This window comes from Agelaius phoeniceus, chromosome 17 (assembly GCF_051311805.1).
Source record: "Agelaius phoeniceus isolate bAgePho1 chromosome 17, bAgePho1.hap1, whole genome shotgun sequence".
NCBI classification, from domain to species: domain Eukaryota; kingdom Metazoa; phylum Chordata; class Aves; order Passeriformes; family Icteridae; genus Agelaius; species Agelaius phoeniceus.
The window spans coordinates 12,577,574-12,603,869 of NC_135281.1; the positions used below are offsets into that span (position 1 = coordinate 12,577,574).

Consider the following 26,296-nt stretch of genomic DNA (forward strand, 5'->3'; position numbering starts at 1 on the left):
CCTATTCCCCCCCAAAAAATAAAACTGTATTTTGGCTCTTACTCCTTCAAACCTTTTGAGGTGAGCCCCAAGCACCACTTGAGATGAAATCCAGAATTCATTTCTTTGGGTCCTGAAACTGCTGTTGGGTAGAGCAATTGTTTACTATGTCCAAAATTATTCATCCCTCTTGTCTCAAAGAGAAAAGGATCCAGGCTGTAAGAGGGGAACCTTCTACCACTGATACTATCTGCAATTTACAGCTTTTCCTCATAATCTTTTTTTTCACTGAAACTTGAAAATTCCAAAGTTCCATTTAAGTCTCTTTTATTCACTTGACATGGTTTTTTTTTTCACTGAGATGATTTTGCAAATATTAACAACCTCTGTAAACAAGACCAAACCACACAGGGGAAACTCCTCCTTAACCTGATCCCTGAAGAGCCATTTGGAACAAATGGCTTTGCATAATCCAGCTTTTTCTAATTAGCATCTCTGGCAAAAAGCCACTTGGGTATATTTGATATCCTTTTATCTTAAGATTAAATTTACATTTGCTGCTAGGTAGCTCTGACATCTTCATTCTTGTTTTAGATCTCTGTCATAACATGATTATTGTGTGATCACTGCTCACAGCAAACCAGCCCCTATTTGTAAATGGCTCAGGCTCACCCACAGTGATGGGCTCTACAGTCCTGCCAAAGAAGAATTTTTCAGGATTTTTTCCAACTTAGAATTCAAAAACTGTTGGTGTAAAAGCTGCAGGGCAGGTTTAGAGTATTTTTGGAGCTATTTAACAATTCCAAAAAATAAGATGGAAAAACAACCAAGAAAATAATTGATAAACAAGAATCTTTTTTTGAAGAGATTGCAATTTAAATATTCTAAAGAAGGTTAGCCCAGCTTTACAAGACAGACTGCAGCATAGATTTTAATGAATTTTCCGAAGTTTTGAAGAACTGAGAACAACAGATCCTTTCCTTAATCCAGTTCTCTAACCACAAAATCTTTTCCAACCACAGACAACCAAGCACTTTGGAAAATAACTTTTCATGGGCAGATCCAGTATCAGTGTTATAAATCCTTCCAGCTCTTATGAAATCAGTTGATCTATTATGGATTATATCAACTGAGGATCTGCCACAGAACTCTCCAGTAAAAAATAAGTTAAACAATATAAATCAAAGGAAAGTGCTTTCATAAACACTAGATATATTAACAAAAATTCTTGTGCCATGAAAAATTCCATAACTTTTAAAAAAATTATGTTTGAATAGAATTTTTTTTCAATGCTTGGAAACAATGAGAAAGTTCTCTGGTCACAGCAGGAAATGTGTAAATCAGATCAGTCATTCATCTAATTTATTTTAGGAAGTTTCACTATTCACTAAGGTTCCCTACAGCTGCTTTAGTGAGAGCCTTTATTGTAAAGTGCCAAAATAGATGGAAAATATCCTACCATGCAAAGTTACCTCTCCCAGACATCCCTTTCTGAGATTAGAAAAAGAAAAATCAAACTGCAATGCAATGCAAAGGTAGAGTGTCTGCTACAAATCAAACAGGAATCTAATTCTGTTCACCATACAGGCCTTTGGGATTTTCATAACTTCTGTGCTTAATCAGATTCCATTTGATGGCCATTCATTAAGGAAAACATTCCCATTTCCCCAGGAAAGCAGATTTCTCCTCCCAACAGCTTTGTGCTCCACTCTCCCTTTACCACACGAGTCTGTTGAGTGTTCAGGTCAAAACCACAGAGCAGGAAAACACTAATGCAGAACTGGAAATCCTTTACTTGTTTTCATTTGAGGTTTGTTCACCTCAAACACCACCAGGAGAGTGAGGGAAAGTGCTCCAGTCACACAAGTCTGAAGTTGTACTGGGCACTTTTTACTAAGACCATGCTGAAACAAATACCACAATGCAACCCATAAATCAGCTCCTTTTCAACCCATTAAAAACTGCATAAATCACATTCTGTCAGCTCAGGGCTACCTTATAATTGCAAAATAGTGCCAAATTTCCAGCAGAAACAAGGGCTTGGTGCTGGACAAGATTAGAGCTCCATAAATTAATCAAGTATAATTTACCCACTCATAATATCAATAATCATGCAGCACTCATAGCATGCTCTTATGTCCAACATTTAATGCTTACAGCATAGCCATCATTGATTATTATGTTATGAAGGCTACCACTACTAGAAATTACACATTACAGATTCAATCTATTGACTAATACTAAAAATCTAATGGCAAAAAACCATACTGTTCATTTCAATGGAGATTAAAATATTCTTTCTAGGCTCACTTTAAAAAGAAACACTGAAAATCTCCTTAACCCTTTAATGTGCATTATTTAACTTCTTTTTTAAAGAAGTAACCTGGGTTATTTCAATGCTACATTTCACAGCATTGCCTCAGAAAATACTGAGTGGGCAAAACTGAGGATGATGGACTACAAGTGGGAAAGGAAACAAATAGCTAAAGGCAGAACAACTTCTTGATTGGTTTGGCCTACAAAGCACATCCTAAAACTCTACCCCAGACTTAGAATTAAGAGAAGAAAAATCGTGCCTTGGAATGGTAAAGTGTAGGATTAGAAATACAAAAGAGAGGAAGAAAATTTCAAAAGAGACAAAATTCAGCTGGAGAGATCTGGAGGTAATGAAACAAGTTGAATTCACAGCACTCTGTCCTCCAGAGGCTCCAATGGAATCCAAGATTTCAGACACTGTTTCTCTCTAGGGAAATACCTGATGGGTGCTGGTGAAGGTTCCACCTTTGGGTCAGTTTGTCACCTGTAACTCCCTGCAGCAGCTCTGCTGACAAAACCCTGGTGCTGAACTCTGTGGCAGAAGGTCTGGGGCTGTTTTAATTGATATTCTGAAGTCTTTACCAGAGCTCTCACATGGCTGCTGTTGGCTGCATAATCTTATACAATATTCTACAGTCATTCCCTGAGAAATTGTATGATGGCTTGGCTGCAAAAGTTGTGGATGGGTCAGGGAACTGTGGAAAAAGGAAGTGGAGAAGGCCCTGGAGATCTGTTTCTTTCTCCTGCCAGACTGCCAGGGGGGAAAGAGTAAATCATTTAAACAAGGTGCTCATCTTCACAGCACAGCTGACATGTAAATCTTCAGGTTGTTGAGAACCCACAACAGAATTGAGTAAGACATTATTCTCTAAGCATGCAAAGAGCTGCCTTATCTAATGGGTCTGGAAAACCAGAGGTACACATCTCAAGTGAGGCAGTCAAAATCAGCATCTTCAAATCTCTCTCTGCTGCTCTGCACACCCCTCCAGTCTGTGAGGTGGACACTCCAGCCCCACACTGCTCAGAGTTTTTGTGCAGCAGGTGCTGTAGTGACAGGCACTACATAAAAGCTTCTGAATATATTAATAACTTCTGCCCTCACAGATTACTGGAAAAAAATGTTTGTGATGTGCACTTTAAGGCTGCATCACAATGCATATGCACAAGAAACCAAGTGAAATTTGTAGAGGCAACCATAATTCTGGCACTTCCTAAGTTTTTAGTGTCTGCTTTTAAAATCTTCATAATGTGCTTTTAACATAGCAGCTTTCTGGTATATAACATGTGATTATCTGAAATTACATATATTTTTTCACTGTATCTGGAGAACATTTTGTTTTGTGCTTTAGAAGGATCCCGAAAATAATCGTTATTTAACAAAATCATCCCTGGCTTTCTTTTCCCTTTGCTTTTATGTGGAAGCCACAGAACAGCTTTTCACATACCAGATGAATAATGTGTAGGAAGAGTGAGAGAGGAAGGGAATTGATAGCTTCTTTTTAAGTATGTGAATTTAATTTCACCAGGCACTTTAATCATAATGCAGATCCAAATTTACAGGGGAAAAACATCTCCTGAATACTCCTATATGTTGGTTTATATACATGACTGAAAAAGTTCATGTTCTAGAAAAGAATACATTTCTTTCCTGGTTTTTTCAACTGTTTGAAAATGAATATACATCAATATCTTCAGCACTAGGCAGCATAAAAACATTCTGCATCTTCAAACTACAGCAAAATGCAATCAGAGGCTTGCTGGACAACTGTTAGATTACCTGACCAGATTTAGAGGTTTCACAGACAGAAATTTTCTTGCACTGTTGGATTTTTTTTTTTTAGCAAAACTCTTTTTCTCATCAGTGCTAAGAAGAAAAAAATGAGCTATCCAACACATCCTAAACTCAAAAGTACTGTGGCACTTGCAGTAAGAAAAATTCCTTGTTTCCTGCCCCCATTCCCTCCAGCTTCTCTGCAACATAACTGCAGACATAAATCCCTCTCCCCGTTGGAAAAGTGTATCTATTGATCCTGAAATCAGCACATGTAACAGTTATGCAATTGATCTGCCAGCACCATCCCCAGCTCCCAGTTTGGGAGGAAAACATTCCTGGTTATGGAACGGATGATTTTCAGAGCCCTAAGTATGAAAGAATAATTCTACTTGTTTAGGTAAAAGAGAGCCAATGGAATTTTTTCCTCTATTCCTAATGATCACAGAAATAACACATTCTTGCATATTTTATCACAAGCAAAAGATCCAAGAAATCCTAATTCCTTCATGTTAAAAGCCCACAGCATTCCCTCAATACAGAGCCCCAGAAATACATTTCAAACATCCGAAGCTTTAATGCCCACTCACCTCAGCTAAAACTCCCAGCAAACAGATCAGTTAAGGAAAATAAGGCATCTATAGCAGGAAGGAAATATTTATCCATCTTTCTATTCATTCCTTTTATCCCTTGCTACTCACCTCCAAGAGCTGCTGTTGCTCGGAGCTCACAGAAGGCAGCAGCTCAATCCGAGGAAGAAAAGGGTTATTTCCTTCCACCCTCTGTTACTGCTCTCCCTTGAAACTCCTTCACTTTCTCTTTCAAGTTGCACAGAAACACGAGGATGGACCCTTTGGGCTCTCTCCAGGTCTGTGTATATTATGTAAAACAGATGAATGCATTTCCTGCTTTAACCACAGAAAGCATGTCTGCACTGACAGGCACCGGGACCATTAATGGTGACTGTGTGCAACTGTGCAAGCCCACGGAATGCTCAGAACTGGGCTCAGCTCTCTAAGTGCAGAACCAGAGGAAAATCTGCAAATCAACTTCTCCTTGTTGCAAAAGTTTCTCTTTTTCTCTCCCACAGCAGAAAATCTCTGTTTAACCAGCACATTTCACTGGAAATGCTGGAGCAGAGCTCTAGACTTGGTGTAACACCAGAAACAAACACACCAGGGATGTTCTGGCCATTAAAATGCCTCCAACCCCAGCGTAACTTTCGGTCAGCTACCACATCAAACCTGTGATTCCTTTCCCCAAGACAATTTTGTCTTGTAGCACTGTCAGCAAACTGCTCCAGCACTGCTTGAAAAGATTCCAGCCCAAATTACAGTTGTGAAAGCCTGTCCTGGCCTCTTCCCTTACTATTTTTTTCTAGAATATTTACATTTCATATTATTCCCCACCCAGTCTTAGTGATAGTTCCCAGAATGCAGGAAAACAGTTTTTCCTTCCTGCAATCCTAAATGCCTTCATTAGGGAGACTTAATGTTGAAGTGTTTGGGAAGGCAGATGCTCTGGATTTAAAAGAAACAGGAGAGGACTCAGTGAACAGCTGCATTGCTCTCAGCTTCCAGAGAGCCATATTTCAGAATGGTTTTCTACATTATTTTGTCAGTGGGAACATATTATTACCATCTATATTTAAAAAATACTGGCTTTCCTGCACGAAGGCAACAGCAGACTTAAAACCACAATGACTGTTCTGTGCAAGAATTCTGTGCCAATGATGCAGAAAATGAGATCCAAGTGAAAAACAAAGTGGTTTAGAAGGTCCTTGCTTGCAAGGTGTCTGTACAGAACTGGCCAAAAACCACTGGTACAGGAATTCTTGTACACTTTAATCAATATTCACAGCTCTTTGTTGAGATTTCACTGACTGTTCAGTAACACCTTGTTTTTACTAATGAGCACTATTTCATTACATCTGTAGTACACTGAAATGCTGGAAATTAAACCCATGTTCCAAAGTTAATTTTCTTCTCTTCTTAAAGAAAATATTTTTCAAGTAAACTGAGCACTGTCTGTTTCTGTAGATATTAAATCATGTAATTCCTGAAAGAGTCTGGCAAACAATTCCACTTTGGAGCCCTGAGCATAGACTAGAGAACTGCCAAAACCCAGGGAGAAAATCTAAATGCATTTTTGATAAAGTCTTATAAATTTAAAGTAAATCACAATCCTTTTTTCCCCAGGAAATAGATATTAACAGTTTTTTTCTCTTATTGAGTCTTCTTATGCATCATCTCCAACCACCCACGTTTATTTTCCAGAATAGTTTAGGCAGTGACTAAAGGATCCACTGCAGCTCAGGTAAATTGCTTCTTCTGAAAAAAGTGCACTAATCATGTGGATAATATAAAATTGATTTGGTTTAATTCAATGAACATATGTAAAACAGAGCTTTCAGTCATAAATAGGACTTCAGTGGACAGCCCATTGTTTATTCCCTAAGGGGTGTTTTAGGGAATAACTTTAATGAAGTACTGTTTCAACAACTTATTATCATTGGGAGTCTTTTAATTAATTTCAGTGGCAGTTAGTTTAAAAAAAAAAATACAATATCCATCTCTCACCATTCTATGCACAGAAATCATTCCCTTCTGATTACTGAAGTTCTGGAAAAAGCTATGACCAACGAAGATCTATCTTCAAGAGTAAATAAAAATATTAGGCAAATTCTCTATTAAAAATTAAAGAGTCTTAAAGCAAAGTTCCCAAACATGTGCTTAAATTCAAGAACTTAGTCTTTACAAGGTTAATAGGATTCATTTGTCATGGAGATGCCTTATACCAAACAGGCTTCTTTGAGTTTTAAACCCATGTTTGCTAAGCTTCTAAATACTTGAAATTTAGGCACACAAGTTTAAAAATCTGGGAAAAGCTTCTTAAATGCAAGTGAAAAATAAACAAATCTATCCTGGTGCAGAAGTTGCTATGAATCATCAGGCCTAGAGAAGTTACCCAATGCAGGAGCTGTGTCACAGCCACTGCAGCAGCCAAGGCAAGAAGAAACTTTGGATACAGGAAAACAAATGAATAAATATCTTGAGGAAGCTGATGCTTTGTATTCTTGCTGATGGGAAAAATTCCCCAAAAGCCTAGAATGGCTTAACTTCAGATTTTTCAATGCCATAAATAAAATTTTGCCTCCTTAACAGGACTCAGACTTAATCTTCCCTTTCTGCATGAGACTCAGGACTCTCATTTTTACACTTCCAGATATGAAGCACCTCTGGGTACTTGCACTGCAGGAATAAATCATCTCACCAGTGAATACAGGCCCTTTTAAAGCATCTCTTTTAGAATCTCAGCTTCATTCATCCACTTTGTATTCTCCATGGAATGGAATTCTCCATTTCTTAAGAAGAACTAGGTTTTAGTCAAGATTTTCTTAGCAAACATGCTTCAAGTATGTGAAGTTCATAAAGCATCCCAAATGTCTCATGTAAAATTCTGTGAATGTGGCAGTAGCTTTGGATAATAGTTTATATTTCAGCTGCCAATGTATTTCTGTGTTAGAAGACATTCATTTATTTATGAGATTCATAGATCCTTGAATTAGAGCTAAAATATAAGACAGTCTTTGCTGGTAATAAATTGTGACTCCTTTCACTGAAGCTGGCCAACATTCCATCTTCCAATGCCTTACTGTGCAACTTCTTTAAAAGTCTTCCAGTAAAAAGAGATTAAATTGTCAGAGTTACCAGGTAATGGCTTGGGCAGTTGACAGAGCACAAACCTGGCACACAGAGCATGTGGCCATTGAAAATCTTGTTTCCTCACTGAGGAAGGGGTCACTGGGTGCAAATGGGGTAGGTCACCTCTTGGAATTCCAAGATGGATTTTCTGTTTCTTTTGAATCCTGTTTTCCAAGAAAAAGATGATAATGAGAAAAATCTGTCTGTGCATTAGAATGCTGAGTGCTAATTTTAGAACTCTTCAAATAGAATCAGAAGACTCTCTGAGAGACTTACAATGAAGAAAAATTGGCATTTGAGGAATCCTTCTTAAAAGGTTTTAAATTAGGTGAAATTAGGACTACAACATTCAGTATTTCTTAAATACTCATGAATTTTGTTTGGATTCAGTTTTGAGACTTTTTTTTCTATGAGACTTAATGAATACCTATAGAAGAGGCACAATCATAAAAATTGGAAACAGCTACTCTTTAAAGCAAAAACTTTAAGATTAGATTTAGATATACTGTAGAATGAGGCATTTGTTCTCTTGTTGTCATGAACCCAAAGAAAAAATCTCTCTTATTTTAAAGTTTTTTTCACTTGAATACACTTAAAATGTTTGGAGAACTTTGTTACTACTGCAGTAATTAATATTTGCAACCTTTGCTGACTTGAAATTAATGTTACATTAAGTAGAAAAAGAGAGACCAGAGATTCCAATATATTCCTGGAAGTACCTTTATAATGTACTAACAATTATACTTAAAAGCTAGAAAATTCACATGCTACTATCACTGTGTGTCTTGCTCCATCTTAATTAGGATATTTGGGGGTTTTAAATGTGGCAATAAGTTCCTTTCATTTTCTCAAGAAGGCCTTTTTTCAATTTTTATTTTCATCATCTGTCACAGAAATTTGTTGTATGTGTAAGCAATTTAATGGTTCACTGAAAGGTTGTTATGCAACTGAGTTGTATAAAACCCTGTCCAAGCCCAGAAATTACTGTAAGAGGGAAACACTGAAATGGTGAAGGGCTGACATTTAAATGTATTTTCTGTTGGTATTTCTGTCTTTTGTCAGTGGGTTTGTAGAGCTCCTGTGAGGGCAAGAGGGAAGAGATTACCTGAAGTTGGGATGGCAGGGATAAAAAGCCCAGGCGAGAGTCTGGAGCCCTAACGTAGCCAAGGGGACTCAGCAGTGCCATTTCTGCTTTGCAGAGCTCTCAGGTGATTATTCCAACACAGAGCTTTCCCAACAGAAGCCACTCAGTGCAATGCTGAGCTATGATTAAAATCATTAAGGCTGGATTCATCAGTGCAGGTGATGAATGATTAAATGCATCATTCCAAGTGCACCAGGGTCAGGACTTGAGGGCTTTCTATCAATACATGTTTGTACTCCTGTAAATGAATATAGTGGATGGGAAATATGATCAGCTGGTGAAGATGGCACTGAGGCAAATATACTGTGGCACCCTGTGACAGCAGGTACAGCTATTTCCAGAGTGAGGATGAGGGTGTAATTAATGCAAATGACAGATCCTGCTAGGATTCCTCAGGTCACTAAATCAGTTCTATTGCTGTTGACCATTGTGTGATTAACCACAGAGCAAAGCACTGCCCTGTGAGTGAGGGATGGATAATGGGATCCTGAACTGATTACACCTAAGTACTACTCCAAAAGCAGTGAAAGACCCAGCACTAGGGTTTTTATTTCACCAACACTGATTTCTACAGGAATAAGAGCTCTTCTTAAGGTATATGACAGAACAAAGACATATCATCATGCTGTACCCTTGTTCCTGCAGTAACAAGATAGAACTTCACAAATTCAGTTTATTTTCCAACCACAGCATCCTCTGAGAAACTAGAAACTCTTCCTTGCAAAGAATCTTTGTATTGGACTGGATGATCTTCTGTGATCCCTGCCAGCCTGAATCACTCTGTGATCCTGTGATCTGCTTATGTAACCCCCACAAATAAAATACACGTCCACATCCATCAATTATTTACCAATATTTCTACAGATGCCCCAAATATGTTTTTGACCTTCAGGCGAAAAAGTGAAGCACAGTAGAAAATTCCACTTGGCCAAAGCTGGAAAAGCTTAGAAGTCTGTAAATTATCCACACTTCTAGAGTGCAAGAGTAACTTTGGTAAAGCAAGAAACAGTAAATCAGGTTCATTTTGTACAAAAACTACAAAAGTGAAACAGTTGTTGGTAACCAGCACCACTCCTTGGGATGAATTTCAATTTGCAATTGAAATTCCTAGTTTGAGCACTAAAGAAATTTTTAAGGGAAGCTTTACGGACATTACCTAATACCACACACAACATGTATTTCTCTTCTCACTTGTTAAAATAAGATTTTTGTAGCTTCTAATATTGGTCACACAAAGCATATCATTTGAAACAGGGATGACCACTTTTTCACAAGCCACCATAAAATAAAGTGAAAAGAGTGATGTGAAAAAGCAGTAGCACTCAACTGTAATCCCTGTAGGATTTTCTCTTATCACTTCCCACATTCTATGAGCATTCCTCACAATCTCTCTTGCCTTTTCACTTGAAGTTGTGATGGTCTTTGCAGAGAATAATCAGTGAGAAGGCAATTTCTGCACTGCATAAAAGTACCTAGTTTGTTTCTAGTCAGTGCTGAAAACACTGACTGTCCTTCCTGTATGGGATAAATCATGAAACAACTGAATATGAGGACAGTGTAGGTGGCACAGGACTTAGAACTACATTTCCATTCCCTGGAGGATTAAAACTGGATAAAGTTTTTATCCATATCCACAGATCCAAATCAGCATGTCAGGAATTGTTGATTTTCCTGTCTGCTAATGCTTTCATGGACTGTTGTTTTGGACCTCTCTTCATCAGCCTCCCTCCAAAATTGCTGTAAGAATTTGAGACTGGCTCTACATTAATCAAATAATAAGGGTAGGATATCCCAACATGTTATTTATATAAACTCACAGCTATCTCTTGCCCTGGGAGCTCCAGGGATGAGGGAATGTGGACCAGGGAGGGCCACACCAGTGTTCAGCACCAAGGCCAGCTCAGGACTATGAGCAGCCAATAGAAAAGGACCCTGATGCACAAAAATGTCAAAACTCCCATCAAAACCACAGAGAAATCTCAACACTTGTTGAACAGAAATAGAGAAGATTTTTTTTTTTAATCTAGACCTTATATTTTATTCATTAACTGCATTCTCTCGTTTTATTCATTCTGCATTCTTTATAGGCCACTCAACGAGGAATATAATGCAAATAGATGTGAGATAACACATTGTTATCACTGTTTGTAAGACTATTTACTTTCAGCAGTGCACAATGCAGCTGCAGTGGAAGAAAAGCCAGAAAAATTGAGCACTTGCACTTGCATGTACTTTTCTTTGAACCCTTTATGTACAATATATGGGCTCAATCCTGCCTTTAGGCACAAGCTTGAACAAAGATCATAAATTGAACAATCTCCAAAGACATAATATTGTAGTACAGCTCCCTCTTGGCTTCATGATAGGCCAGCCACAAATGAGGTTTTTTGGGAGTATTCAGCAGCATGTGAGCAATGCCCTGGACACACTCAGCCACCAGGGCAGGGCACTGACCCCTGAAAAACCTACTGCTCCCTCCACTTCTTGTCTGCCCCTCAGCTACATCCCCCCAAAATGTGTGTCCCATGCATGCAGAGTGAGACAGACACACATTTTCAGTTCCTTCAGTGGATGGATGGCTCTAGAGATTGGTTCTGTGTAGGCTTAGCTGATTTTTATTCCCTCCAAGTATGGAAAACCTGGAGATGCATTGGGTAGATTGAGATTAATCTATTCCTGACTTTAACTGATCTAGATGTGTGTGAGATGCTCATTCAGAAAGCATCTTAATATATTTTAGACATGTAAAAAGGCAAATGAGGTCCTACTGGATTAATTATGTATCAAGTTAATGAGAGCTTTAATATTTAGAGAAGAGGTTGTCATAGGTTCTGAACAAGTTCTGTGACAATTTACTACTGACAACAAAGCTGGCCTGGGAGTCTAAAATTTCCACAACTTCCAGGTGTTGTGGGTGTAGACAATTTTGGTATATCCTTCATAAAACCCCAACTGCAGTAAGGTTAGAAAATCTTCCTGATTAAGTTACCTGGGATGTGTACAGACTAGAGAGAACATGGCAAAAATGCACATGGGAGATCCCAGAACAAAGAGAAAAATCAATCACTGCAGGTTTACTTAAGTGGCCAGACTGATACATCACTGCACACAAAGACATTTCAGCCCAAAAGTTGTCCTTTCCATGAATCCTACAAGCTTTTTTACATGGAAATGCTTACAAAATCTAATCCAATTTACCTAAGTGCATGTGCTTGGAAGTAGCTTAATTAAACCACAGTATATTTGCATGAATACTCTCTCCTAGAATTAAAGTAATCTTAATTCAATTTAGGTTCATTTACTTTGGAACAGAATAAAGCTAAATTAAATTGAGCTCACTTTAATTCTCAACATGAGTGTCCACACAGATTTTAATAGTTAATTAATCCACTGTACTTTCGTAAGCGAACCTGCATGGATTTTCATAGGCTGTGTTTATGTAAACAAGCTCTAAACACGCTCTTATTTTATTTCAAGACTGTTCTATTTTCTGTTACACTCCATATGGGCTAAATTAACAGTCACTAGGAGGAGCCAAGTATTAGCAGATTGTTCTTAAGCAAGACTGTATTTTCCATCACTGGATATAAAAGACAATTTTTTATATATTCTCTGAATTACAGTCCTCAATGTAGCACTTTAGGCCTTAAAATCTACTGATGACAAACAAAAGAAGCTAGATATGATTTCTTAGAAAAAAGTCTTTAAATTCCATGTCTAAAAATTATATACTTAAAGACGTTTCTTTGCAAAATAGATTATAGAATAGGAATTGGATTTTCTAGATAACAGATGCACTAAAACCACAATTTGAAACAATTTTTGGACTCTGTCCCAGCATAAATCAATCATATGGATTCTGAAAATGCTAAGACAGATCTTGAAATGGTAATTAATTTGACATCACAATTTTGATGTCAAAGAAGAAACTCTGATTTATGGCTGTAAATGCTCGAACTCAGCAATTAAAAACCATGTTTTTCTAAGTTTCACTGTTTCCAAAGTTCTTGGGTCCCCTCATTAGTTTAAGTTTTTGAAATGTTCTCCTGTTCATGGGGTGAGAAACTCTATCTTTGGCTGCAACTCCTTTCAAATCACAGCTTGCTGGGCAAGGCTCATGTTAGCTGTGATTGCAGTTGGCAGGGCACTAGATTAGCTGTTGACATCAAGCCAACATTTAATTTTGTTTTCTTGAGTCATCTGTTGCCAGTTCCCATGACAACTGCTCTTCCAGCCTTCAGATTTACTAGAGAAAACCATTAAAATGGCCAGGAGTACAGAAAGAGATCCTTTGATGTTGATGGAAGTTTCAACTGTTTCCTTCAATGAAACAGAAAGATCTTTTCAGTTATTACTTCACCATGTAACTTCTGCTCAGGAAAACACGGATGTTCTTGTATTAGAAAAACAGAGTGAACAGTAGTTTTTAACAAGAAACCTGCTTTAGCATCTTTCTACTACAGAATGAAGGGCTTTGTGTCTAAAAAATCGTGCAGAGGATGGGGAACAAGTATCTTTCTATTCTTGTGTAGTAGTAACGAAAGATGAAATTTAAGATATGGACTCTTTTGATCTTCACTAGAGTCCCTCTACATTTGCCTTTCTTGTCTCACAAATGTGTCACTTAGGTAAATGATGTCTCTCAGGAAGACATCATTACTGTGCTGAGTCAGCCCAGAGATTGAACCAGACTAAAGGAAAAGGCCAATTCCAATCCTCTGGGAGCATCTGGAATCAAAAATACCTTTGGCTAAAAATACTTGTCAGTATTTTATGGGTTGTAAAATGTGTACAACCCATAAACTCCCTGGTTATGAAAGCATAAGAAGAAATTGAATACCATACTGGATTACAAGCAGTCCTTGTAGTAGAATGTTAACACTCAGGTTATTTCTAAACCCATCTCCTGTTGACTTTCACAGGTCCTCCCAAAGCCTGAATTCCACACTCCCCTTACACACTGTGTTCAAAGCACTGCAAAGCACCAAGCACCCCCAAATCTCTTTTAAAGAAAAGGAAGCACAAATAGAATAGAAAAAGGTGCACAATACAGACAAAATCCCAGGTAGACTCTGTATCTCTTCATTAGGTAAACCTTTCACCTCTAGTGTATAAAAACAAGCAGCTGCACAACTCTTTCATGAGTATTTCCCACTGCCCAGGAGCTTGTTCTAACAAGCATTATTTGCAGGAGGATGTCCAACTCCCCCAGACCTGCACAGAAAGGGCAGCACATGGCAGTGCTTGCAACCTCAGGTGAGGATCATGGCTGTGTTCTATGAATGGCCCTCTGCTAAGGCAACACCCTAGAGATTTTTATGCACCCTATTTAGTTTATGTTTCATTATACACATCTGGATGACTTTTCCCAGCTGGTTCTTCAACAGCAATTCAAGATTGCTTTCCCAAATGTGAGGGTACATAGGCCTACCCTCTTGATTAAAATGGAGAGAACAAGGTAATTACTGTAACAAAAACCTACCCTGCCTCTCTTCTCCTCCTCTGCCCAGTAGAAGCAGTTAAAACATTTTAAAGATAATGGGGGTGTATGTGGGAGAAAGTGAAAGATAAGGAGAGAGAATACTCCAGTTCCCCAGCTTGAGTTAACTCTCCCAATCCCACTGGAGAATCATCTTCCACCAGTTGGAAATCCAGAGATCTCAGGGGTTGACTATGTTTGGTGCAGGGACTGAGGGTCTGTCCCCAGTTTGAGTGTAAAGCCACCCTTGGCTCTGATTGTTGGGACTGGTGTGAATCAGTGACAAAGGAAAAGGGGCCCTGTCATGGCCGGGACGTGTCACTGCCACCTCCCAGTGCTGCTCTGGAGATGAAACAGCCACATCCACTAAAGCTGCCAGAGTTTATGTAATGCTCTGGGCTGTGAATCCAGGCTCTGTGTGATTGTTTCAGAATGCACTTGCCTCGTGAATGCCATTGATGCAGCCGCCTGCATGCGTTCAAAATGCTGTGTTTCATGTTTTGCTTTTATCTTTAAATATATTTGAGTAGGTTTTCCTCTCTTCTAAAACAGCTCATATAATAGGTAGAACTAAAAATGATCTAATAGCTTCAGTGCCTTAGAGCTACTGCCATGCATGAAATTCAAACTGTGACTATAAAAAGAAGCAAGAACTTTCTCTCCAATTCACATTTTTAGCTGCTTCTCTATTTTTTGAGAAGGACAAAACCTGTTCATGTTTCAGGTCAGAATCAGTTAAATAAAATGCAATCTGAAAGTTATCATCTGGGAACTGGAGGCAAAAGTCTGGGGGTTTTTGCCTGGTTGAGAAGGCAATAAGCTTAGTAAGATTGGTAGTTACTAATTAGGTGGTAGCATGACCCAAATTTGCTTTCACAGCCCTTACTGATTTAGTCAGATGCAATGACATCCATTATAGCTGAGCAAATAGTTCATGATGAGTAATGTATTTGCACCTCCATATTTTTTATCTGCATATTCCCTTGATTGTGTCACAGTTTTCCTGTCACCATCACCAGCCTGTACGTGCTGGATTATTTCTGCAGTGTTTGAAATGTGTATTGTCTGCACTCAGCAGCCAAACACAAGTGGCACTGCTCAGTCCTAATCCAATACCTTATGTCAGTTCACTCTGTGACTGAGTGCAACTCTTAATTAAGTTTATTAGCATGTGTGCAAAACATATGCTTGGCTATTCAAACCTTGCTTTTGCACAGATGCTGCCTAATTTTGTTAAATGGGAGAGACCACTATAATTTTTAGGAGAAATTAGCCAAATTAGAATAGATTGAACCATTTGACTGTGTTCCCAGACTAACATGACTATTCGGTACCTTGCTTGTCAGAATTTAAACATCATCTGTTTCCAAATGCTCTGAAACAAGAATTGGTGATTTTATTAAGCATGGGTAGCTGCTCCTGGGTTTCACTTTGAGCTTCACTCCAGCCCAGGCTGAGACTGTGAGTCCTGAGCCATAAGCACACTGAGACTCTCCTGCAGGGTGTACATTGAGACACTCCTGGAGACTGATTTTAGGTTGAATCATAACCCTTATGACTTTGGATGAGCCCACTGAGGAAACTCACTGTGGGGAGCTGCTCTGTCTGCTGGAGCGTGCCTTAATTGTGTCATCAGAGCCTTGGGTCATACTGTGAAGAGGTAGACAATGTCATATCCTCTAAACATGTTCTAACCACTCAGGCATTTAATCAGAGACTGACATATTTATTATGAATAAAAGGAACAGGAGGATACCGTGAATTTCTTTAGAGCCACTTAATTGACAGTGCATTGGGTAATGAATGACCAATTAATAAAATGAAAGCAGAATATAATGGATTTGTACTTTGTTTGTACACAACACGCATCATTAGGGCTCTTCAGCCATCATTAGCTCTGTCTCCTCTGCACTGAGTCATTCTGCTCCCTGGAAGAAGTCTGGGCTGCATTACAGAACTGCCAAACCATTCCACTGATAGAGCTACAGCCTTCTGGATTGTCCTCCTGTGCAAGCTGGTTCCCTGAATTTAGGGATTCTTTGCCATTTCTTTTTTTTTCCATTACATGATGAAATTGGTTATGCAGAGAGCTCAGGGCTAATCGCATCAGAATTTTCCAAAAGCAAAGATGTACAAAGAAAAACCCTTACTCCACCAAGCAAAGAGCCTGGGCTCTTGGAGGACTCTGCTTGGGTCACCTGGAAAGGAACTGGGTGGGGAGAAACCAGGAGCAAGTAAAAGTGAATAACCTTAATGACTTGTAGTAGCATGACTTTTCAGTCCCAAAAAAATTAAAAAGAAACATTGAAATAATGAAACAAAACTAAAGGAAGAAGAGCAGTCCAGCAGATTCTGGCCCAAAGGGATTTTCTCAAAGTTCAGTTAAAATTTTTGTATTTCTAGTAAAAAATACAGCCCTTGATCTACCAAGAACTAAGCACACGCATAAGAATCAACCTTTGATTAAAAAAATAAGCATTATTCATGCAATCTGGTTAAGCAGTCAGTCAATTACAACACACATGTCAGTGGTAGCTGTGTGCTTGGTTCTTTGAATGTTTAGTTTCATATCCTCTGCTAAATAAAATAGGCATGGCAACAACATATAAAAGTGTTCTTTTACATACAATGAAGAAACTTTGTACAAAATCTACAAATGATTTGCATGCACAAAAATCCCATGAGTGCATATGCAAAACACTTCATTATGTCTGTTAGTTATTGTAATTGCCATTAACTTGTGCAATTACTTGCTCTGCATCACAATTCCAGGTGAATGGTTAAATCAGCTTCAAAATTATGAATAGCTGAAAAATCCCATTTCAAACCCCAAGCCATTTCTCTAAATCTCTTCTTGTATAGGAAACAAAGTGCATATCACAAACTAACAAACTGCAAGCTGCATTATTTTCTGAAGTGACTGCAACATTCCCAGGGGAACTGAGGTTGTTGTTTATAGAACAAGAATTCCCCATGCAAAAGCAGTGAAATTGTTCTTCCCATCAGGACTCAGCCACACCATCAGGATGGGTTACCTGGGCCCTGTCAAACCTTGGCTGTTCTGCTAGGGCTGTTCAACACTTTTTTTAATGCTCTAATTTGAGTATTTGAACGCTTTCTGCATAAACCCATTAGCAATAACTTAGTTACAGACATACATAATTGCCTGGTTTCTCTCTTTTTTAGGTGACCAAACTTTGGGTGGGGTTGGGTTTTCTGGAGTCTTTTTCAAGGAGAGGAGGACTGGAATATTACAGCTGTAAATGTAATTTTGGAAATTCATTTTTGGAAAATGAGGATGGTTCTGTAGCACTTCTTAAGGACCACCAGAGTAGATTTGTCCAAGCACTTCTACAGGACTGTTCCACACTTAAATCCTCTTGGATCTAAAAGCTTTGTTCTCATCTCTTTTCATGACTAAATGCCTTAATATTTGGCTCTGCATTTTCTGGGAGAAGGAGCTCTTATAGTGGTATTGCATCAGCTGAAATTCAGTTCTAAATATAGCTGAAGTTTGAGCAGCCTCTTCTGTATGGATATGAGGGGCAGAATTGGTGCTCGAGGTTGGCCTCTTGTAAGCTCTCTCCAGGCTATGGTGAGATGTGACTGCAGGCCTGATGGATTTGTAGTGGCATAAGCCATGGAAAAAAGAAAATGTCAGAAATCCAGATACCTTTGGGTTGTGCTTTCCACACAATATGTTGACAGGAAAACACATAAAATACAAAGGTAAACAGGTGATAGCTGCCATCCCCTCCTTACCTCTCCTTTTCTCACTTCCCTCCACCAATTAAGGCTGCAATTGTTTGGGTTTTTTTTTTTTTTTTCAGCAACAGTGGCAAAAAATGAAAAATTAAAACCTGATAGCTACTGTCTCTCATCCTGGAGATTATCCTAGAGCCTGACCATAGCTGTAGTGCAGAAAAATCTGGGCACATATTTTTAAAATTCAGATTTGAGCAGCAACATCAACAATAGCAAATCCCCAAACCCCACCCCCTTGCCCCCTGCCAGGACCTGGACCACACATAGACTGTAATTACCAGAGTTATTGCTGAGGAGAGAACATCCAGAATGCAATTATGCTATTAGGGCAGGGTAATCAGAATAACTTGCTTATTAGAGAAAACCATATACTTGTCCTAGGTTATTATTTTTATTTCTATAAAATAGCCTCCTTGGGAGATATGACAATTAAACAGTGATTGTGCATGTCAAATCAATTTTCAATGGATATGGATTATATGATAGCACAGGACCTGAAAGGGAATCACAGTTTAGTTTCCAGGCATTTAAATTGTGCAAATAGTTTTACAGTGATGCACTGGTTTAGATGTGCAACTGTGAGTTCCCATTATCCTCAGTCCAACAAACTGATGGTCAGTGGTAGCAAACAGAGATGTGAAATGCTCAGCAAAAATGCATTAAAACTGTTACATTTCAGACAAAACCCTTAAGATATAGATATAATTACTATTCAAACATCAGTGTTATTGGAATCTGATTCCTGAGCCACTTGGAATTTGCTGATTTGAATGTGATACTTGGGATCCCAAAGCTGCTGACAATTTATGAAAATGATGCTTTCCACATCTTTGGGATACAATTGCTGTAAATAACTCATCTGTCACAAAAACCATCCCCAATAACCAGGCTCTCACCTCAAGCATACTTAGATGGCAGTGGAATAGATAAAGCCTTCTTCATATCTCAGAAGGCATTTTGGGCAGAAAATGGATGAAATAAAACAGTTTCTTAAAACCACTGCAGACACACTATTTTTCCTTTGAAGTCATAGCTTCTGAAAGCCACCCAAATGACAAGATGAGAGCAGGAGCACTGGGTCAGTCAGGCTGGCTGCAATGGTGAAATGCCTGCAATGGAATCTCTGTGCTTTTTTTGGAGGTTACAAAACATCTGAGCTAGCAATGGTTTTGTTTGTGCACAGGTGGATGGATGTTCCAAGGGAAATCAGGGAACAAAAAATTTGGGCTTTAGAAGGTATAATTAAAAATTTCACAGCAACAGTCATGAATCTAAAGTTTGGGACATGTCTTGGATGTTTAATGAAGTGGAAGGACTTCATTTTAGTGGTCCCCCTGAAAATGGGATTGCTGATTTCTGGTGTCAAGGGGCTGTAAGATCTTGGGGCTGTAAGGCAGGAAATCAGTACTACCATGACAAATTTTGCAGGTTTCACTATGTAACAGTGGTTATTCTCAGGAGAACCTTGCAGCACCAGTTTTTTGACCACTTCTTCACAAATTCCTTTACCTGCAAGACCTGAGCATGCCTGAGCTTTGGCTCTCCAGCCCTTGCCCTTGCTCTGAGCTTATCATAGTGTGCCAGTGTTATCAGCTGAGGGACTCTCCGTGCTCTGATGCTGCAAGAGACATGAGCCCTTGGAGCAGTCACCCAACACATTCATGACTCAAAGCCAACACCTGTAGGGCTCCTTGGAAAAGCTTTTCAGAGCTGCTATAACAGAAAAGCAGGATTGATGTGGTAAAACAGCTTCCCAAAAGCTGCCGACCACAGCAAAGTGAAGGGAAAAGGCAACCACTTACTCCAGCTATAGAGACCTTGCCTGCAGCCCTGCTTTCAGCAACTCCAGATGTAATTACACTTCTATTCACCACCACTGCAGGTGCAAGCTGAGCAGCAGCATGAGTATCAATGTGTGTGGGTGTGCAAATGCCTCATTAGGGTGATTTGTTAGCACAGCCAGTGATGCTTTGTGCCCCATGAATGTGTAAATTAGGTGCTCGGCTCACTTGAGTGAAAAACGTTTAACTTTGCCTCCCTGGCCCATCTCTCTCCACAGACACTGGAGAAGGAAGTAGTTTGATTCCTTGTCAAAGTAGCAGCTTCCATCTAAAATCTAAGCCAGCTCTCTTGGGCTCTCCTTGGGTTTCTAGCAATGGAGAGAAGTGAATCTTGAGGAATTAGTCGTGTTCAATCACATCTTAATCACATGCATGATGTGCTCTTATGCAGCATTAGAGTAAGAGGCGTCACATCTTGTGTTGTCATTTCTGGGACAGAAAACTGGGGCTGTTGGCTGGCTTTAAATCATTTCTGGCATTAACGAGATTCTGACCAGAGGCTTTATTTCATGTTCAGGATCTGCGCTGCATTATTTCCTATTATATCACAATACATTGCAAAGGAACAGCTAAGTTACCAAGACTAATCCTTTAAGTCTTTCTTTCTTTACAATGTCAGACAAAATAAGACTATGCCATATTTCTGTAATCTCTCTTGTATTATGAGAACATTATGATCTATAACAACAAAATCTCCAAACTGCACGATTCCCGTCGGCTCTGATATGCTTAGTCTTGTCCCCTTCTGTCAGAAAAGATATTTCTAAGTCTCTGTGATTTCATTTTAACAGACAGTATCTGATTAAAAATCAGATTATTATTGTAAAGCAGGAAAAAGAAGTTTCCTTGTGTTTAAAAAATGAGTATTTCTGAAAAACCATGATGTAATACCCAAAGTTCTCCTCCTTCTCCAAAAACCTACTTAAAATGAAAGTTAGTTTTCAAGCTACTGCCACTTTTTTCCCTACTTGGATATGTACATTTAGATTAATCTGCTGAAAAGTAGATTTTGTTCCCAGACAACTTTACAGCAGCTACCAAGATCTAAAAAAGATTTCTGCAATGCTCTGCTGGCAAATTGCAGGGGAATTTATTGAGAGAGGGAGGGGAATTTGAATTAAAAACTAATTAAATAAACCCACCAGAATTAGCTTTCCATTTCTATTAATAGAATGAGAAAATATATTTTTAAATATATATGAAGTGTATCCTCCTTCTGAGAGATCTGTCCTTTTGGATAGAGGGAAAGTTTGGGTTTATTTCAGATATATTCAGAAAGTTTGAGTTTATTTCTCTGCTGGTATTTTATGATGTCTAAGCCACTAAAAGTATATTCAGTAATTTAACTCTTTTATAATTATTTCATTAGAGCAGCCAAGCAAATCATGATCTGAAAATTCATAAGCTCATGGCAGTGCCAAGTGTTTGGGTTGGAGAGGTTGGGTTTTTTTAACTGTTGGGTTTTTTAAAAAGTTATTTCAAAATATGTCTAAAATCCTAAAAAAATAGGAATATCAATGAAAATTAAATTCTTGGATGCAAAGCAGAATAGATTTTCTGCAGGTGCAGGACACAAATAGCTGATTATATAAAATATCATCTCCCAGACAAGAGAGATGAGTAATGCCCTAGGTCATAGTGCAGCTTTCTTAGAAAAGGTTGGTAGAACTAGAGACCCTTGACATTGGAATAAAGCCTAGAAGTTGTGTTGTGAGAGCAAGAGCGAGAAAAATATAAATGGAAGAAGTTACTGAAAACAGCTTCTCCTGCTTTTTGCTCCTGGGTTCTTCTTTCACAAACAAGGGTTAGTTAACCCCTTCCTCTCCTGTCACACACAATGACTTTGGAGCTCACTGGCAACTTTCAGCCAAGGATGGAGTTGATGAAAAATGGCAACAGTGACCCTGGAAAGTGCTGCCTGTAGGCAGAGCCTGGGTGTGAGGTCAGGTTTGGTTCCACACCAAAGCACCAAAGGAGAGCTGCTGCTGTGAGACCCTCAAGGGAAGAGGGTTCACCCAGTCTGACCCTTCATCAGGCAACAGAGGAGCCAAGCTGAAGACCTCAGTCATAAATGGGATTTTGAGCAGTTTCAGATCACACTGAGGACTGAAAATGCTGGATCTGGAGGGAGGCAGGCCTGGCTGGCTTCTCTGCTGGTACAGCAGTAACATCCATTCTATTTCTGCATTTGGGAGGAAGGCCTCTGGAACAGGAGCTGCTGAGAGGCAGGAGAGCTAGCTACTAGAATGAACTCAGACTGGATGGCAGAAAAGTAAAATAGAGAAAACAGACTGAGAAGTAAAAAGAGCTGCAACAAGCTCTACCCTGTCACATGAGAACCAGAGAATGTAAGGAAGCTCCAACCCAGTGAGACAGAAGGAATGGCAGCCTTCCAGACCAGCCTGTGCTGCCTTCAGTGATACCTCCTTGGACTAAAGTAAGAGATACAGGATAAATTTCTATTAGTTAGGGTTCCTTCTTAAAATATTTTCATTCATGCACAATATTCTGGATTTTTGAAGGACACTCCTTTCTACTTCTACATGTTAAAATTATCTTTTACTTGGCTTCCTTTCAGTTTATTCTTCTGGTTGAATTGCAGCAGCAAATGTACACCATAACACGAAGAAGTCTCTCTGCTATCCATCCTGACAGCTGTAGTTCACATTCCCTATGTTTGCCTAAAGAAAATCCACATCTGATCATGTCATCTGTTAAGTTCACCACTGCTGCAAGGGTTCAAGGCACCAGCCTGGGGCAGTGGCTGATATTTGCTCCCACTATAAATCAAACAGAATCAAGGGTTTAGTGAGGATACACAATTTTTGTGTCACGCCATTCCATCCTGAATTGGTATCAGGAGTTTACAGTAAAATAGCACATTCTCAGGAAGCTCTGTTTTGTTCCTAAATGCAGGGGATTCCCAGGTGGCAGGAGCTCTCTTATGTTCCTCACTTGCAGGAAGATGTGTTATTAAGTTCTCTGCAGTTAAGTATCTCCTGTGAAATCTCAAGTGATACTCACAGTTTATCTCAGCTCTGATTTTTCCATTCTTTTTCTTGAGTTAAACAAGAAACAAGCATTTAAAACTTATGTTGGACAAGTGGAGAATTTGTATGAGTCCAAGACTCCATTTTCTTTTTTCTAGAGCTTTCTCTGCATAGTTGGTAGTCTAATGTGAGTACATATTCTCTCCTTCTAGGCACTGTAACATTGAGCAAAGTCAAATGAGCAACTGTCATGGAAGGAAACATTTAAGCTGAAGTTAAGTTGAAGTGCTGTATCTGAAAATAGGATGGTTTTTCTCCTTGAAACCTCTGCAATCCCAGAAAGCTGCTACACAGTCTACAGAGCTGTTATAATTTAAAAAAAAAATTACATTTTTTTCTTCTATCCTAAATGCAGAGCTTACAAAATTACAGAAGTCCCATCTGCAAAGCACAAACTTCAGAGAAAGCCAATTAAGTCAGTGTTGCATACACCATCACGTTTGCTCTATTTAAATATTCCACACAGATCCATCTCATTCATGATGGAACAATTACAAATGAACTTGCAGGAGCCAAGAAACTCTCTCAGAGGCTGATTTCCACTCAGGTTCTGTCTGAGCTCCCCAAGACAGCAGGGCTGGCTGGAGATGCTGAGCAAAGCTGCCCAAAGCATCAACCCCTGTGGCTGCTGTTTGAAGGCAGCACAGGGGACTGACCCTGAGGATTTCATGTGGAATTTATCTCTGTTCCTCCAGCCACCCTTCCCTTTGCTCCCAGCCTGTCCTGAGCTTCCAGCCCCCACCAATAATGCTGTCCTAGGCTGGACACACCTCAGCCCTGAGCCAGGGCAGAATTTCTTGTGTTCTTTTAAGGATAAAAGCCCAAGTCTTGGTGCAGGCTGTGTGAGAGATGAGATGCAGAGTTCCGAGAGCAGCTGAATGAGAAGTGACAGCCATTCCCAGCAGATCAATATGGACAAGGCACAGGGAAGGCTGCCTGGCCTGAGGGATGGAGCAGCCCTCAGAAAAAAGTGAAGGCTTCACTGGTTTGATGTAATGCAGTGATCTATGTCCACTTGCTGGTTATGCAGCAGCTGAACAGTTTGAGGATGGTAAAAAAAAATAGATTAAGGAAATGAACACACAAACTGTCTCTTCATTATATGAACAATTCTGAAGTGCTTTATGCATAAGGACAAGCCTTCCTTCAGCTGAAACCACAGGTCCACATTGCTGACCCAGAATATCAGTGTACTACAGAAAGCAAGAGAAGACCCCTTTGATTCAGATCTTCTCACTGAAATATTTATGCAGGCTAAGGCACGGAGCTATTGACCTGCCTCAAGTTGCTGTATGAGGCTCTCTCTGGGGCATGTGTAAATTGTGTGTATGTTAGGCCATAAATCAACTTGAATTTCAAACAAAAGCAAGGGATTTAATGGGCACAAAGAATCCATTGTATTAGCATCCAAACTGGCTACGTTTTGAAGCAAAATCAAAGTATCATATTTAGTTTTACTTACTCTTGGTATTTACAGACTTGACTGCTTAGAGAAGCAAGGACAATTAATTCTAAATATTGAATTTTAAAATGACAAAGCCATAAATTTAGTTTAAAAAACCAATTTTATAAATAAATAAATTGTGTAGCCCATTCATTACAGCATGACTTGGGCAGTCTTGAAAGAGAATTCCCAAATTAAAGATTTTTGGGAAAAATTAACACTGTTACTTAACTAGTCACTAAAATATAGTTACATTTCCAGATAAACATGACTCCCAGAATTGTGTAACTCATTCCATTCTCAAAGTGTGGTGCAAACATTAACTGAATGAATAATCTTAAACTACTTTCATTCATAGCTAAAGTGTGAAGAAGATCTTTAATTATTTAACAGACAGGAGTTTCTCTTATTTGCACAGAGAAGCATCTACTTGTGTGCACAAGTTATTAGGTGTGTAAATTAGGTCTGAGTTCTTTTACTTAAGATATGCAATCAAACCTGGGGTTTACTTTTATTTTAAAAGAAAGCCTGAATTAAAGAGACAAAGATAAACATAAAAAATGACCAGGTATTTCCAATATGATGACCTCATTCTCATAAATCCAGTCTAGGTTTTGATGGTGTATAATCAGTTTTTCCACTTCTTGGATAAAGAGGTTTTAACGGTTTAAGTGTCTTTTCAGCAACATTCAGACTACCTGCCAACTTGGGATTTAGAAGAAAAGACAACTTTAAAACACTTTTTTCCCTGTTAAAGCTCTGTATTTCCTTTACAGAACTCTAAAGTTTGGCTAAATACAAATCTCCAAACACTGGGAACACTCAAACCCTGGAAAAGCCTAAATCCTACCCTCAGCATGAATAGCATACTTATTAACTGACCTCATTTAATTCCTGCAAAAGTAGCATTAAAAACATAACTTAAACACCAAGCTCTCTCAATTCCCAAAATAAACTGAGTATCAGTAAGTAAAATACTCAGGCAACAGCAAAAAGCAGTTTGTGTTAAGTGTGCATCATGTTGAGCAATGTAATCATACCCCAGCACTGACACAAATTATATGTGCAGGACCAAAATTATGCATTTGGAGCAAGAGAATCCACGCCCAGGAAGTGCCACCTCTGCAGCTTCCCCAGCACTGTGTGCCCATCCTCCTCTCCAGAGATGGAGAGATCCTCCTCCCCTCCTGGAAAGTGCTGGAGCAGAGCTGCCATGGGGGAGATGAATCAGGTGCCAGGTCAAGGCTGCTGGGGAAAGAGGAAAAAAGGGACATCTGTGCTTCCAGTGGAATTTCTCTGCATCACAGGGACTTGGGGTCCAGTTAGATCCTACCAAGAAGGGATGGGAATTTGATGAGAAACGAAAAGGCTTTCTCAAAAGCACAGACCATTTTTTAAAATAAAATTCCCATTGTAGTACTTGGTGATGACTTTTCAGGTGCTATGTCAGAAATTAACTCTACATTCACACAAATAGCAAATGTACTGGGAAGGTTTATAGGATTGAATTTGAATTTTGATGGAAAGGAAAATGGGATATTAACTAATAGCCTGCATGTTTCTAGACACTACTGAGTATTCCTGAGTACAGCCCCCATTAGGTGTGGAATAGTAACTTTCTGCAAGGAGCCCTCTGGTTAGGAATAGCAACTTCTGAATGAGAGAACATCACTAAGTTTCATATAAATAAAATATAGGGTCCAGTTATAAACTGGAGCAAAAGCACTGACTAGATCATTTTGTCCATAAATTAATAAAGGAAAGGATGTAGGAGGCCTGGTAAAATTCTATTTCAGAAGAAAT

At 39.0% G+C, this 26,296-nt stretch overlaps 1 protein-coding gene across 3 annotated transcripts in view; it reads right to left on the reverse strand.

The window, feature by feature from the left end:
• Nucleotides 1-26,296, reverse strand: part of PHACTR3 (phosphatase and actin regulator 3) — a 100,055-nt gene that overhangs the window by 68,009 nt on the left and 5,750 nt on the right. The window contains exon 1 of one of the 3 annotated variants that reach the window (XM_054644296.2): nt 4,768-5,025. The exons of the other annotated variants lie outside the window; for them this stretch is intronic. The gene's annotated coding sequence lies outside the window, so the exon portion shown is untranslated. Of the gene's footprint in view, nt 1-4,767; nt 5,026-26,296 lie in introns of those variants that run through there. 3 annotated transcript variants of the gene reach the window in all.